This window comes from Aulonocara stuartgranti (genome assembly GCF_965226115.1).
Source record: "Aulonocara stuartgranti genome assembly, chromosome: 15".
NCBI classification, from domain to species: Eukaryota; Metazoa; Chordata; class Actinopteri; order Cichliformes; family Cichlidae; genus Aulonocara; species Aulonocara stuartgranti.
In genome coordinates this window covers 22,496,822-22,513,956 of record NC_138951.1, presented here as the reverse complement: position 1 = coordinate 22,513,956, position 17,135 = coordinate 22,496,822, and the positions used below count along the sequence as shown (strand labels likewise).

Genomic DNA, 17,135 nt, shown 5'->3' with positions numbered 1-17,135 from the left:
CTGCAAATATTCATCAAAACTACGTCAAAAACATACAATTTACTGAACTGTTTACGATGCATACACTGCAATGATCCACTATTCTGCCCGAAATGCTCCTCCAACAAATCCATGGCTCAACACAGTCACATGTGCCTAGGGGTGAGACCTGGCCTTGTCAACCAGCAAAAATCACTCCCTTTCAGTGACGCTCATGGCTCCTTCGTCTTTATTCTGTGGTGATAACACTCCAGGTTTCTTTTAAAACTTGGAGTTTTTATCAGAAGTTGAATAATTTACAAACACGCTCCAAGCAACTATTTGTATCATTACTAAGACACAACAACAGTTTGACATCCACAAGTTAAAATTCCATAGCAAAATAACAAACTGCTGGGTGTTTTTTGTTTTTTGGATGGATAAATAGATGGAAAGCAAAATCTAAAAAATTCTGATTGGTTTTCGTCATCACATAAACTAAAGGTTTTCATTTTCCACACATATTCTAATCTTCATTTGCATCCATTACTGCACAAGACTGTAACAGTAGCTCTATAATGTAGTGTGTTACGCATTTACCCAACAACCAAAAGATCCTTGATTTGATTCCAAGAGGAGACACAAATCCCTTTGATGTTGGACCCAGTGTAAAATAATCTACCAATATCTTAAATGTGCCATGTAACACACACACACACACACACCCAACACATTCTGTTTTTTTCAGAAAAATCATCCTCAAAAATAGACTTAAAAAAAAAAGTTGACCTGGTCCTGATTAGGGCTGCCACAAACGATTATTTTGATAGTCGACGTAATCGTGACTAGTCGACTAATCGTGGCAGCCCTAGTCCTGATCTTTCTAAACAAGAAAAGGAAAAAGGAAAGAAAGATTCTGGATTCATCCAATTCTCACAGGAAAGCAGCAGCAGGGGGAACTCCATGGTTTGATCCACGAGTCGAAGCTGGAGAGAGGAACTGAAAGTAGCTACTGTTGTTCTTTGCATTACTTGCTGAGTTCTAGGAAGGCAGTAAGTTTGAGACTTGAGTCATTGATCTGATTTGCGATTATTAGTCAGCTTTAAAGGTTTCTTGTACCTTTTCTCAACATGTTTAGTTGGTGGAGAAAAAAATAAAATGAAATCACGGTAAATGAAAACAAGTCAAAGCAGTTCTTTACTGCACAGACAGCTGGGGGAGCAAATCACCTGCTCATCAGTCACAATTTCCCACCACACTGTCAAAATAGGAACACAATCTGAAAAATGTTAACTGCTACACATTATCATGCCAGTTGCTTCCGAGAGCACGAGTGTGAGTCTGATGAAGTGAAAACATGTAAAATCTCTCCAGTGATGGATTTTTCATATTTGATATTTCATGAATATTAATGGTATGATTCAGATGTATGATAAATAACTCACCCTTATTCAAATGAAACACAGAATGTATTCCCTTATGTCTATCTATAACGTTAAGAAAAAACCTTAAAAGATGGCTCAGAACAGTGTTTTTGTAAATAAGAACAAGATATTCACGAAATTTTACTGTTTCATTTTGGGGGAGGAAGCCATGTTCATTTGGAGTCATAAAAAGACAAATGAATAAAGGTCAAGCTGAACGTAATTTTGCATTTTAATTTTTCTGTACAAATAAAAATGAAAATAAAAAACCTTCAAATTTAAAATTTTAACTTAGCAGATGTTGATGTCATGATCAGACAGTATTGCAGCCCAGTGCTCTGCCTCCTCTAAACTCCTGCTCACATTACAGGAGACAGAGAAGAGTCTCTGTTAGCATCCATATATCTTATGTGCATGTGTGTGTGTGTGTGTGTCCGTGTGCATGTGCCAGTCCTGACATAGCTGCAACTCCCAAGTCAGTTTGCTTCACACAAGCAGGAAACCATCACTCACGCTGTAGCCCCAGGTCACGCACGCACACACACACACACACACACACACACACACACACACACACACACACACACACACACACACACACACACAGTATAGTAGATGAATGTTTGAAGGCAGGCAGAGGGAGAGGTTTTCCACATGGAGGATTCTGTACAATGGATCTGTGGTCATTCTCCATCATACACACAAACACACACACAGGCAAAACACACATAAAATGCATGAGCAAGCACACATCCAGTATATCGACGCAAAAAAAGTATACACACACACACAGCAGTGACTGTGTGTGGGTTGTGCTGGGTGATGAATGAAGCAATATTTCAGTCTAAACCAGCATCCCACCACAGATGGTGGTACAGAGAAATGCTTATACATTACACATACACAAACGTATTCCTTCTATAATACACAGACACACACACACACACAATATATGCTGTGAAAACCCCATCCGTCAGAGTGCGACAGGGTCTGCAGCACAGAAGAATCACCTGTCTTACTCCACACACAAAAATGCAAACACATGTAAATGCACATCTTTATGCAAGCACACACTCGCACAGAGGATACACACGCGCATGCATACAGACAGTCACATGCATTAAACTCTGCAGAGGGTGTGGTGTTCTTTTACTGTGTTAGGCAAAAGCCCAGAGGGCAAGTATCTCCCCACTAACCATTGGACTTCAGATAGACGTGTAAATCATATCAATCAAATCATGGATCCATCAGTCCACGACCAGTTGTGGACATCTATACAACGTCCAGACTAAGTCCACAATTTGGTTTCCAACTATCATCCAATTTGAACATCAATATTACATTGAATATTTGAACTTTGGACCATCAATTTCATCTGAAAGGTGCAGGAAATGTACATGATTAATAAATATAATATTTTTAATAAAGTTATTTGTTTAGAACCATTTTAAAACTGTCAATTATTCAAATGTGTTGAAATTTTAAAAACAATGTAATCCATTTCACTGTATCATTGTGTATGAAACAAAGGTTGTTTGTTTGTGTTAGATGGCAGACAGTTGGTGTCATAAGCCACCATCAAGGATGGTTGTTCACAGTGGACATAGATTGCTTCTTTCAAACCATTTGTTTTCTCTGTCCAAAATGTGAACAATTGCATACTCCAAACAGTGACCTTTGACCTTTAGATGAAGATGTGCAGGTGAGTCTAGTTCTGTCGAGGTGGCTCTACACATGGCAGAACATAACAACAGTTCTTGTGGATGTGCGCATTTTGCAAACTGTCTGTGAGAAGCTGAGGAGCTTTCTGTTTGAAATCCATCGTGCAGCTGCTCACTTTTGTTTTAGCGTCAAGAGCCTGCGCCGTCTTGTAGATGTCTGCTGATCACTCTGCATCCCTTTACACATAACTGTTTCTGTACAGAAGACATGTCCTCCATCCTCTGGAAACATCGGACTACCGAGCCTATAGAAGCATTATAAAACCATGACTAAAATGAGTCTAAGTTAGACATTGAAAGACAATTCCTGGAATTACAAAACAACCCTTCAGTGTACATCCAAAAATGACTTCTAAAAGACGTCACTCCAACGTCACTTTGTGCAGTGGGTCAGTGCCAGGCAAGTGTTAGCAGTACCGTTCTCTCACACGCACACACAAAATTTATGAACATACTAATAGACACCACTAGCTACAGACACACACACACACACACAAATAGACTGTCGGGGCTTAGCAGATTGTGTGATGCCAGGTTGCCTGCAGGACTAGAAGCAAAGGCCTCTGCTGGCCTAGTTGTTTTCTATCCAAACCTCTCTCACACACTTTCACACTCTCAGTGTTTGTGAGACACAGAGTCAGAGGCAAACAGTGAGAGAGAAAAGTGTGGGGAAGCATATAGCAGACAGCTATTTAAATACCACCATGTTTCATTAATAAGTTTTGTAAATGAACCTCTGTACAATTTAGATATAATAGTGTGCACTGAAATATATCAACCCTCCTAAAATTCTGATGAAGCCCTTGATGCCATACTTGTGTCAGATCTGTATGCATGAATCCTGAACTATGTCATTAATGTTACATAAACTGCAGACGATTTTTTGTTTGCTGAAAATAATCATTCAAAAACCTGTAGCAATACAAATACTCAGTTCAAAGATATCTAGTTGGCTGATACGCTGCAAGAACCAGATGGATAAATTGAGTATGAAGGCATCACTTTTTTTCGTTCTTTTTTTTGGGTATGTGCTATAGTGTCATGCAACTTTGGACATATGTAAATGTTTCAAATGACATAAAAATGGAAAAGAAAATTCTGGCAGGGGCATTTATAAGCTTTATTATCACCCTGCTCAAGCATTTACTTGCCTGTTTTTGGTGTAATACAGGTAGGACTATCCCTTCAATTTCCCATATTTCTACTTCATCAGGTAATAAATCAGCTGTTTTATGCAAAACACTGAATTAATGGAATGTTTTGGGTGGGGGAAAAAGAAAGAAAATGCAGCAAAAGAAATCCAAACTTTACACTGAGCTTAAACGACAAAGTGTTTGATGGTCTGTCATCATTTAAAGTTGAGACAGTAGTGTCATTTTTTTTTTAAATTACCACCACTTTCCTGCACTATTCCATCCTTGGCATTAACAGACTTCATCCTGGTTTCATACTATGTGGGAGATTAAAGATCTGCTGTGGCTGAATCAAACAGTGGATTCTCGTATAGAGGTCTGGGATGCTGTACAGTTGTGTGGCAAGTGTGGCATTTACTGAAATTAAAGCCCTGGTCCCCTAAATAAAGTGTCCATAGTACGATTAATTTTGCCTTCCCATTCCAAAACATCCGCCTTCAACTACGCTGCAGTACAGTAGCTGTAAGCTGTAATTCGCTCATGGATACCTCTGTGGTATTTAAATTTTCACATAACTGAAGGCATTTTCTACCCTACAATTGTTTCCCATTTGCTGTCCAAAACACTTTAAACTGAAAATTCCAGTAAAACTGAAGGATACACTGAGAGATGAAAATCCAAAATGACAACTCGCATGGTAGTTTACGACCCCTGGGTTCGCTTTATGAAATCATTGACTCATTTTAGCCTCGAGGTTGTCAAACTATATTTTAGAAATGAGCTGGTTAATGTGACCTTGTTTACTGGAGCTGAAACATGCCAACCAATCAACGTCTAGTCAAGGCTTGCTTTAAGCCATACATGTAAAGACGCTTTTTTTGCCACGATTTGGCAGCCAAACACCGACTGAACTTGGATGCTCTTATCAACATTACGCTGTTTGACATTCACACAGTTTTGCACGTTAAATCTCAGGAGTGCAACTAGCCCATTAATGATGCCGGTTAAGTGCCTTGCTCAAGGTTACTGCAGGAGAGAAGGTGCTGTTCATTTTCCCTTCCCTTCATGTCATATCCAATAAAGCAAGTGATGCCTTTAAAAAAACTTTAAAAAAGCAGAAGAGACAGGCTAGGTGTTTTCGATATGGAGTGAGGAAGTGCTCACAGGGGGGTGTCTGAGCTGCCTGAGTGTCATTGCTAAAAGAAAATGTAAAAAGTGACTGAATGTTTGAAGTTAAATTAATTTCATCTCACGGGACCCACAAGTTAATGTGACCCAGTTTGCTCGAAACATGCCAGTGAGCAATGATACCTTGTGCAAACCAATTAAAAACATGAAATAAACCCAATTTTCATTTCAAATGCTCATGAGTGTCACATTGTAGTAATTTAGAAATAATATTTAGCTTTAATTTGTTCAGGGAACATCCACTGAGCTGTATTCTTTATCAGGAAAACCGTAATTCAATCTCACTCGGTTACACACTCTTACTCCTGAGAGCTGCAACTGATGACATTAATATCTCCAACTAAGCTCCAGAAGCTGCTGTTCACAGAGCTCAGGGGTACTTATGCAACAACTGATAGAAAATAAAAAATCCTTTCAACACAGTTGTGATTTCTTGAGTTTTCCAAAATGTCGGCATGTAGAATTAACAAATACTGCCATTTATTTTATTTTATTTTATTTTATTTTATTTTATTGCATCAGTGCCTTAATACACCAGCTTCAACAGCACTAGCAGATATCCTGATGACCCATAAAAGTTCTGTGGACTACATTTTGGAAACAGGGGATAGTGTGAAGTAAGCTGCAAATTTTGCCAGCCTCCTTGACTGGTTTGGGAGCTGCCTTTCTTCATCTATTTGACAAACTGGGACTTTGATAAAGTAAACTGGTTGAATTTACTTGCCACCAACAACCAGTCAAGTAGCATCACATTTACATCCAAGTCTATCCAAAATCACATCTTCACCACAGTTTCGAGGTAGGGACCAAAAGGTCTTTTGATTATGTTGACAACATGCCCCCTGTTCTTGTTTCTGAAGACATAGTAAATATTTTAATAGAAACTGCTGATTAGTGGGGAAATTGTTTTGAGAGGCCACACTGACCTTGACCTTTGAGTACTGTTTATAACAGTTTATTCTTGATCCCAGGTAAAGGTGCCAGATTTGGACCTCACAGCAATCATGACAGAATGTTCAGAAGAACATGGAAAGAGCGACAGATGGACAACTTGAGGCATAAAAAATTAATTAAAAAAAAACAGTTGGCAAGCCCACTTCTTTCTTCCTTCCACACTTTTCAGATTGATAGCATCTTATGGTTAAAAAAAATGCTTGTTCATCACTGCCAGTCATGCTCACCCTCATCACGATGTTTCTCTGTGATTTTTTGTGAAAATGACACTTGGTGTAGAAAATGTTAAAAAGAAAAAAAACACACTTTTTCCAAGAAAAATAATCCATTAATTTCCCTGAGAGATAAGACCTTAAACAGCAGTTTAGAAATCAAATCTAAAGTGTTTGTTACACTCACAGCACGTTAAAACACGTTGAAACAGTAATCTGCAGCATGCTAATTTAGAGTGGTGGGTCCTTCACTATCAATAGGCACACTTCCCCTCATACACAGAGCAGCACAGAACAGTGCTTTCTAATATTTCTTAGATTTCCAATCTGTGATTCAGGTCTCGTCTGGTGATGCCTTGAGGCTGAATGTTGCAGGAAGTGATGCTGAAAAAGAGTTGTGTTTCTCCCCCGGGCCATCTCCTCCTTTCATCTGTTTTTTATACACACAGACCTCTACTGCTACATTTATGAGGACAGAGTGGTGATAGCAACTGTATTTTAACACCCAGCTATGAGTTTTCACAATGCAACACATATATATACACACACACACACAGACACACACACACATACAGTACAAGGACATGCACTTCATTTAAGAAAGACAAAAATATGATATACTATCTCATGAAAATAATTCTACATAATAAACATACTTAAAGGTCATCTTCATAGTGAGGGTACACACGTACACACACACACTGACCCACTTAGCTAACACAGATAGTAAGGTGGCGTGTCGTGATGAAGGTCACAGGCTGACCCAGCAGCAGAGTTTAAAGTGGAACACTGATGACATTGATGTATGGTTCACTTTTTGTCTTTCTCTAAAAAAAAAGGGGGTGGGGGGTGGACTAACTGATTCACTGATAACGAGAACTCTATTAGGGTGAAACCGGCGGTTAAAAATATCAACTCTTTCTAAAATTAACCAAGTAGTTTTGGTGCCTAAACTGAACGTTATTATCAGGATGTCCTAAAAACTCCCTGAAAAGCCTTCAGTTAATCCAAAATGCTGCAGCAAGAGTCCTGACAGGAACTAGAAAGAGAGAGCAGATTTCTCCTGTTTTGGCTTCTCTTCATTGGCTTCCTTTTAAATCCAGAATTGAATCAAAATCCTGCTCCTCACATACAAGGTCTTAAATAATCAGGCCCCATCTTATCTTAATGACCTTATAGTACTATATCACCCTATTAGAGCACTTCACTCTCGCACTGCAGGCTTACTTGTTGTTCCTAGAGTATTTACTGTAAAAGTAGAATGGGAGGGAGAGCCTTCAGTTTTCAGGCAACTCTTCTGTGAAACCAGCTTCCAGTTTGGATTCAGGAGACAGACACTATCTCTACGCTATGCTCTTGACAGAGGAACACCACTTTCAACTGATCCCTGCTGGTTTTTCGCAGCATTTTCACAACAAGATTAGGCTTCAAACTTTCCTTTTTCCTAAAGCATATAGTTAGGGCTGGATCAGGTGACCCTGAATCTTCCTTTAGTTATGCTGCATTAGGTGAAGGCTGCTGGGGGATTCCCATGATGCATACTTGTTATTAATCTCTGTCTCTCTTCCACAGCATGACTTCTGTCCCGACTTCCTTTCCTCACCGCAAACCGGTCGTGGCAAAAGGCCTTCCCTCCCTGAGCCTGGTTCTTCATCCTACAATATAAGGAACCTTGAGGCAACTGTTGTTGTGATTTAGCACTATGGAAATAAAACCAAATTGAACTGAACTACCAAGTGAGGATACAATCAACAAAGACATGAGAGATCAACTCAAAGTAACAAGAGAAAACAAAGGACCAAACACAACGCAAAGTAGTCCCCTGATCTCCTGCACGTATTTCTGCAGAGGCATGGGATGTCCTGGAATGTTTTCTATGAATTTAATTTTCTGCTTCATACGCTGTGCTCAAACATATTATCTGGCATCCTTACATGGTTACAGTCAATAAAAACCTCCCATCCTAAATCAGGCATGCTAGCTTGCTAGCTGCAATCATGGTTACATGGTATGTTAGGCTTGAGCGGAAAGCACAGCTGAGACTGACAAAAAAAAAAATCCAATAACGGCAGAAATTTGCTAAAGCTCTTTGCTCAGTGACATGTTTGAATAATGTAAAGGAAAAACAGTTGATGTATTTAGCTTAGTTGTTAAGATGGACTGGTCAGAGCAGTGTTTGTCACACAGCGTGGTGCCACAAAGTTCAGCCTGAAATGCTCTTGACAGAGGAACACCACTTTCAGCTGATCCCTGCTGGTTTTTCGCAGCATTTTCACAACAATTGAGCCAATCGCTTGAATGGAGAGATTACTTTGAACTCTATTCACACTGTTCATGGTGGTAATTATCGTTTTTGTGTATTTGTTTGCCAGAGTACACATAGAGTACCTTCATGTGTTTGTGAATGCACATGCCTGTGTCTTATCTTGAGCCCAATACTATTGTGGTCATTCTGCTTCTTTACACATCCAGCCGCATACATAAAAACACACACACACACACAGGCACACACACACACACTGGTCCTCAGTTGCAGCCAGCAGACAGATGACCTTCTCTTCAAAGTGCTGATGTCCTGTTTCCTCCAAAGCCCTCAACACTTAGCCAGCAGAGCTCTGCAGAGGAGCCGCTGCCGGCTCTGCTGTTGCTATGAGACAAATGGAAATCTGTCAGGGGAACAGTCATTGCTCTTTCTTAAAATGGTGGTGTGTTGTAAAATGATGCATCATGGAACATAGAAAAAGTCCAGACACAATGAAAAATAACTTAATTAAGCTAATAACTTTTGGTCTGTTTTTCCCCACAACCAGCTTCGAGATCACTTTTTCTTATGATTCAAAATGATTTAATTACAACGTATAAGTTATATTCTATCTTAATTGTCATGCACTCATATCTTTTTAAAAACAAATGTTGCTGAATATTTCTGGGAAACATTCCTTACTGCCCAGCTGTTCAGGAGTTATTACTCTTCTGGAAACTGGAGACTGTGGTTGCCCCTAAAAATCTATGATGACTTTTCTCCAACCACTGCAAATGTGCAATGTGAGAACAACGGCATGGCAGGCAGGTTGTAAACCTGACAAACCAAGTCCAGCCTGAAAAGCACCTCACCCCGATTAGTTTTGAAGTAATGGACGCAGTAGTGCAGAATGTGTCCGCTGGCCGGCCTGACGCTCTCGGCTCTACTGCCGGCTGTAAATGAAGTTGGATAAACTGCTTTTAAGTTAGATGCTAGTTCAACTTTCACTACTGCTCTTCACTGTGACTGAGTTTTTGGCTGTCAGCAGCCCGGCAGGAGAGATGCTCCATGTGGTGAGAGAATTTTACAGCTGAACTATAAGCAAGACACAGTTTGACTTTTTCTGACTCTGGAAATCTGACAGGTTTACATCATATATTATGAATAAATACATAATAATGCAGGAGTCATTCCAGAATAGGTTTAAGCTAGTGATACCAACTACAATTACAAAGGGAGGATATGTAAATACATGCTCTCTCATATATCTAGTTAGATAAATAGTAAAATGATAAATGGACTCATCCTTATATAACGTACTTAAGCTACTTAAAAACACTTTCTACTATAAGTCTCATTCACCCAGGCATACACATTCATACGGTGCCTTTATCTATACTTAAAGCACTAACAGTCACATACACCTACGCTAATGGATGGCTTTGGGGGCAACTCAAAGTTCAGTAAGATGACATGCAAGCTAATCTAAAGGTGCAGATCACACTGGTGCATTTATGACTTTGGATGGATCTACACGAAGACGTCAGGCTGCCTTCATCAGTGGAGATGCTGGAGTACCCTCAATATTTCTTGTTTTGCCTGCAAAAAATGTGTTTACTCTGTTTGGAACAGGACACATCCCATTTTTGTGTACTTTTCCCCAAGAAAAGCTCTCTGATCTCTACTTCATTACTGTTTCAACACTCATTCGGATATGATACTCCGGTGCTGCCAAGAGACGCTGAAAGGAGGAAAAGGAGAAGGAGATCATCGGGAAGACGGACAGTCAGACAATGAGAGAGGAAGAAGACAACAACAGGTGTGTATGTCTACCACAATCAGATCGGCCAGATTATCTAAATGGGCATTCTTGACAACAACAGGTGTGCGTGCATGCGTGTGTGTGTGTGTGTGTGTGTGTGTGTGTGTGTGTGTGGACACATCCTCAGGCTGCTGCGTATTTCATTTAATACAGGCTATTTTAAAGCTTTTGGACAAGCTGTAATTTTGCTCAGTCAGGTCACCTGTAGATGTAAACTGTTTTAGGACAATATGTTGGATCTGTATGCAAAACCTCAATATGCAAAGTAACTTGTAGTAAGTACAGTATTCACATTCACTGTATTCAAAATGTATTGATTGTGCTTCTTATTTAGGTGAACTGATAATCTCACATACAGTTTCATTAGAAGGCTGAGGGTGGTGCTCAAGGGCACTTAAGCAAAGCAAGGAAATGCCAAACCCGTCACCTTCTGTCATGGTCCGGGTGTGTGCCAGTGTGTCTCCCTCCGAGCCGGCGTCTCCACCCCTGGGAGGGGCCTCAGTGTTTTTGCTGATCGCTTACATCTGTGGGTAATTAGCCGGGGACTCATAAGGCCAGCGTTCTCAATCTCTCTTCTGCACTGACTGCTAAACATCAGTCAGTGCAGGCCACCACCATAAATTCCCTACGTGTTTTTTTGAATCACCTTGCCTCACTGTATGTTTGTTTTTTGTGCGCCTCCCTTTTCAGCTACACCTAACTGTCAACTCTGGCGAAGAGCTTCTACTTGGATGCTGGACCTTCTGGCAGTCCCTCAGGCTATTACCAAAATTACCTACCTGCCTCTCTGCCTCCACGCCAGGAGTTTTTGGATTTACACACCCGGACTACTCACCCCTCTATGTCATCTCCGACCTCCGTTGGCAAGTACGCAGTACGAAGGAGGATTCTGAGCCAAACAACATATTCATATGCCTCCTTATCTATGTTTGAACATCTGCATTCTGTTACAGTGACCCCGACCTTTTCCTGGACCCTTTGTGACTTGCTTTCCAGTCCAATCCCCGGAATAGCTGTCCTCTCTGACCCGGACCAGATCGTTATTTAGTTTAACGTCTACGCTCACCTTTTGTTTATGAATATTTTGTGTAAACATTAAACATTATTCTTAAAATATACTTACGAGCTGTTCGGCGTCTTGCGTTTGAGTCCTGTCACTCGTCTGAAACGGTCTCGGCCGTAACAGTAGAATCTGGCCAGCAGTTATGGACTCAGCAGACGCGGAACGGTCAGCCATTCAGAGGCAGGGGGCGATATTAGGAAGTCATGAACAATCTATTCAGTTCCTGTTAGCCCAGCAGCAGACTCTTAGAGATGGTCAAAGTCAAATACTGGAGTCCCTCCAGGCTCTACAAGCGGATATTTCTACTGCTGCTGGTTCCGCCTCGGGCCCCGCGGGCCAAGACTCCGGTACACCAGCTCCTCTGCCTCAACCTGTTGCCGTTGCATCTCCACCTACATCAGCTTTCCGTGATGCTACGTCCCCGGAGCCCGAACCATTTTCAGGGGATCCAGGGAGTTGTAGCGGGTTTTTGCTTCAGGTCGACCTTGTTTTCGGTCGTTCTCCACGCACATTTGTTGCGGATTCTAATAAGATACAGTGGGGCAAAAAAGTATTTAGTCAGCCACCGATTGTGCAAGTTCCCCCACTTAAAATGATGACAGAGGTCAGTAATTTGCACCAGAGGTACACTTCAACTGTGAGAGACAGAATGTGAAAAAAAAATCCATGAATTCACATGGTAGGATTTGTAAAGAATTTATTTGTAAATTAGGGTGGAAAATAAGTATTTGGTCACCTCAAACAAGGAAAATCTCTGGCTCTCACAGACCTGTAACGTCTTCTGTAAGAAGCTTTTCTGTCCCCCACTCGTTACCTGTATGAATGGCACCTGTTTGAACTCATCATCTGTATAAAAGACACCTGTCCACAGCCTCAAACTGTCAGACTCCAAACTCCGCCATGGCCAAGACCAAAGAGCTTTCGAAGGACACCAGGAAAAGTATTGTAGACCTGCACCAGACTGGGAAGAGTGAATCTACAATAGGCAAGCAGCTTGGTGTGAAAAAATCAACTGTGGGAGCAATCATCAGAAAATGGAAGACATACAAGACCACTGATAATCTCCCTCGATCTGGGGCTCCACGCAAGATCTCATCCCGTGGGGTCAAAATGATCATGAGAACGGTGAGCAAAGATCCCAGAACCACACGCGGGGGACCTGGTGAATGACCTGCAGAGAGCTGGGACCAAAGTAACAAAGGTCACCATCAGTAACACACTACAACGGCAGGGAATCAAATCCCGCAGTGCCAGACGTGTTCCGCTGCTGAAGCCAGTGCATGTCCAGGCCCGTCTGAAGTTTGCCAGAGAGCACATGGATGATACAGCAGAGGATTGGGAGAATGTCATGTGGTCAGATGAAACCAAAGCAGAACTTTTTGGTATAAACTCAACTCGTCGTGTTTGGAGGAAGAAGAATACTGAGTTGCATCCCAAGAACACCATACCTACTGTGAAGCATGGGGGTGGAAACATCATGCTATGGGGCTGTTTTTCTGCCAAGGGGACAGGACGACTGATCCGTGTTAAGGACAGAATGAATGGGGCCATGTATCGTGAGATTTTGAGCCAAAACCTCCTTCCATCAGTGAGAACTTTGAAGATGAAACGAGGCTGGGTCTTCCAACATGACAATGATCCAAAACACACCGCCCGGGCAACAAAGGAGTGGCTCCGTAAGAAGCATTTGAAAGTCCTGGAGTGGCCTAGCCAGTCTCCAGACCTCAACCCCATAGAAAATCTGTGGCGGGAGTTGAAAGTCCATGTTGCTCGGCGACAGCCCCAAAACATCACTGCTCTCGAGAAGATCTGCATGGAGGAATGGGCCAAAATACCAGCTACTGTGTGTGCAAACCTGGTAAAGACCTATAGTAAACGTTTGACCTCTGTTATTGCCAACAAAGGTTATGTTACAAAGTATTGAGTTGTATTTTTGTTATTGACCAAATACTTATTTTCCACCCTGATTTACGAATAAATTCTTTACAAATCCTACCATGTGGATTCATGGATTTTTTTTTCACATTCTGTCTCTCACAGTTGAAGTGTACCTCTGGTGCAAATTACTGACCTCTGTCATCATTTTAGGTGGGGGAACTTGCACAATCGGTGGCTGACTAAATACTTTTTTGCCCCACTGTATCTTATTTGGTGGGTAAACTGCGTAATCGTGCACTTAAGTGGGCGGAGGCGTATCTATCGAAGAATCCTTTGTTAACCTGTTCTTATGAGGTGTTTTTGGGGGAATTCCAGAAAACGTTTGCGCACCCCATTTCTGAGGGTAGTTCTGCGCAGAGGCTGCTGGATCTTCGCCAGGGCCGTCAGAGGGTTGCCGATTTTTTGATTGATTTTCGTACTGCCGCCGCCGAAACCGGTTGGCCTGACGACGCTCTGCGTGGGGTGTTTTTCCGGGCATTGAACGAGGGTATGAAAGACCAGCTTGCCTCCCGTGATGAGCCAAAATCTTTTGAGGAACTGGCGTCCCTCTCCCTTCGCATTGACAACAGGTTGTGTGACAGGGAGAGGGACAGGAACTACAAATCCCAGCGCCGTTTACCGCGCTCGTTTCCGGGTACGTCACCGTCTCCGCCTCCGACTGTGGACTCGCATGAGTTTGTCGCCTCGGCTTACGTCACTAATCCCGAGCCGGAGCCTATGCAGATTGGCCGGTCACGGTTGACACCGGAGGAGAGGGAGCGGCGGCGTCGGGCTCATGCCTGTTTTTACTGTGGCTCGCTGGAACACTTGATTGCTGCATGCCCGAAGGAGGGAAAAGGTGTCGCCCGCCGGTAGAATCGGGGATACGGGTGGGCGGTTCGAATTCTGGTCAGAAACCCCGTTTACAACTCCCTGTCACCTTGGAGATGCTACAGATTACTCATTCATGCACAGCCTTATTAGATTCTGGTTCTGAACAGAATTTAATCAGTCTCGATCTCGCTGAACGATTAGGCGTTCCGCTCGTGCGCCTTGAGCCGCCCATTCCAGTTAGAGCGATTAATAACCAGGTTTTCACTAAAATTTCTTTTCACACTGGTCCAGTGTCACTGTGCACTTCGGGGAATCATAGGGAGAAACTCACCTTTTTTGTCCTCGATTCACCTGATACTCCGCTTACTTTGGGTTATCCCTGGCTGTGCTTACACAATCCGCACTTGGATTGGGAGGGGCAAAGGGTTGTCAGCTGGAGCCCTTTTTGCCACTCCAATTGTCTGACTTCCGCCCGTTTTCCCGGTCCGGGGGAGGCTACGGGGACTGACGAATATGTCCCCGATCTCTCAGGGGTGCCGCCTGAGTATCATGATTTGCGGGAAGTATTCAGTAAGATCAAAGCGCAGTCCCTACCGCCCCATCGCCCTTATGACTGTGCGATTGATTTGCTCCCCGGAGCGTCCCTGCCCAAGAGCCGGTTATATAGTATCTCTAGGCCTGAACGTGCTGCGATGGAGGAGTATATTAGGGATTCACTCGCGGCTGGGTTAATCCGTCCGTCTTCATCCCCCGTGGCGGCTGGGTTTTTTTTTGTAGACAAGAAGGATGGGTCTCTTCGGCCGTGTATTGATTTCAGGGGCTTGAATGACGTCACTATTAAAAATAAGTATCCCTTGCCACTCATTAGCTCCGCTGTTGAATCGCTACAGGGTGCCACGGTGTTCACTAAGTTAGATCTTCGCAATGCTTATCATTTGGTGCGAATCCGTCAGGGAGACGAGTGGAAGACCGCGTTTAACACCCCCCTGGGTCATTTCGAGTATCTCGTTATGCCTTTCGGTTTAACGAACGCTCCAGCGGTGTTTCAGGCCCTAATAAATGATGTCCTACGGGATTTCCTCGACCGTTTTGTGTTCGTCTATTTAGATGACATTCTTATTTTTTCTAAAACTTTGGCTGAGCATCATTCACATGTCCGAGCTGTCCTTCAACGCCTCTTGGAAAACAGACTGTATGCCAAGGTTGAGAAATGTGAGTTTCATTTGACATCGGTCTCTTTCCTGGGATACATTTTGGCAGGGGGGCAGGTGAAGACGGATCCGGCTAAGGTGAAGGCGGTCACAGACTGGCCTGTGCCTTCTACTCGCAAGCAACTCCAGGGGTTTTTGGGATTTGCAAATTTCTATCGTCGGTTCATAAGGAACTACAGTCTGGTGGCGGCTCCGCTTACACGCCTTACCTCTACGAAGCTTCCGTTCGGCTGGTCCGCCGAAGCAGACAGCGCGTTCACGAAGCTGAAACATCTGTTTTCTACTGCGCCCATCCTCGCTCAACCCGATCCGTCTAAGGCTTTTATTGTGGAGGTGGATGCTTCTGATGTGGGGGTGGGGGCTGTGCTTTCACAATGTGCCGGCCCCTCCTCTAAGCTACGGCCGTGCGCCTTTTTCTCTCGGCGGCTTTCACCAGCGGAACGGAACTATGATGTGGGGGACCGGGAACTGCTTGCCGTTAAGTTGGCGTTGGAGGAGTGGCGTCATCATCTGGAAGGCGCGGCGCTACCGTTCCTGGTGTGGACGGATCATAAGAACTTGACGTGCATTCAACCTCTTCGCACCGCGTAGGTACGAAGAGGTTGAATGCACGTCAAGCTCGTTGGTCGCTGTTTTTCGCACGTTTTAACTTTTCCATTTCCTATCACCCGGGTTCCAGAAACACCAAACCGAATGCCCTCTCTCGGCAGTTTGACTCTGACACGGGTCCGGCGGAGTTTTCCACCATTCTTCCGGCCGGCTGTACGGTGGGAGCTATTACCTGGGAGGTGGAGGACGCCATCAACCGGGGCCTCCGGACGGAACCGGATCCGGGCACGGGACCGACTAACCGGCGTTTTGTTCCCGCGGCTGCTCGCTCCAAGGTACTGGAATGGGTGCACGCTTCGAGGTTTGCGTGTCACCCGGGCAGGGGCAGGACGACTTCTATGGTTAAGAGACATTTTTGGTGGGCCACTCTGGACAAAGATGTTCGGGAATATGTGGCTGCGTGCCCTGTGTGTGCCAGGTGTAAGTCGCGTACTCACCGTCCTGCTGGGCTGTTGCAGCCGTTATCTACGCCTCATCGCCCTTGGTCCCACATCGCCCTGGATTTTGTTACGGGACTCCCGGTTTCGGCTGGGAAGACCACTATTCTCTCGGTCGTGGATCGGTTTTCTAAGGCTGCTCATTTCGTCGCTTTGGAGAAGTTTCCCACTGCGGCTGAGACGTCTACGTTGTTGTTGGACCATGTTTTTCGGCTTCATGGCATTCCTGTGGAAATAGTTTCGGACAGGGGTCCGCAGTTCTCGTCCCAAGTTTGGGGTTCTTTTTGCGCTGCTTTGGGGGCCAGGCCTTGTCTGAGCTCTGGTTACCATCCTCAGACGAACGGCCAGACGGAACGTTTAAATCAGGAGCTTGAGGCCGCGCTCCGCTGTGTGACCTGTCATAACCCTGC

The 17,135-nt window shown here is 43.6% G+C and overlaps 1 protein-coding gene and 1 long non-coding RNA gene across 4 annotated transcripts in view; one reads left to right on the top strand and one right to left on the bottom strand.

Annotated features, from left to right (window-relative positions):
- galnt14 (UDP-N-acetyl-alpha-D-galactosamine:polypeptide N-acetylgalactosaminyltransferase 14 (GalNAc-T14)) overlaps positions 1-17,135 on the bottom strand; it is a 244,046-nt gene that overhangs the window by 130,397 nt on the left and 96,514 nt on the right. The window lies entirely within an intron of this gene.
- On the top strand, positions 11,377-11,772 carry LOC309689261. The gene is made up of 2 exons (XR_014271316.1): positions 11,377-11,521; positions 11,608-11,772. It is a non-coding gene; the product is annotated as an uncharacterized lncRNA (long non-coding RNA).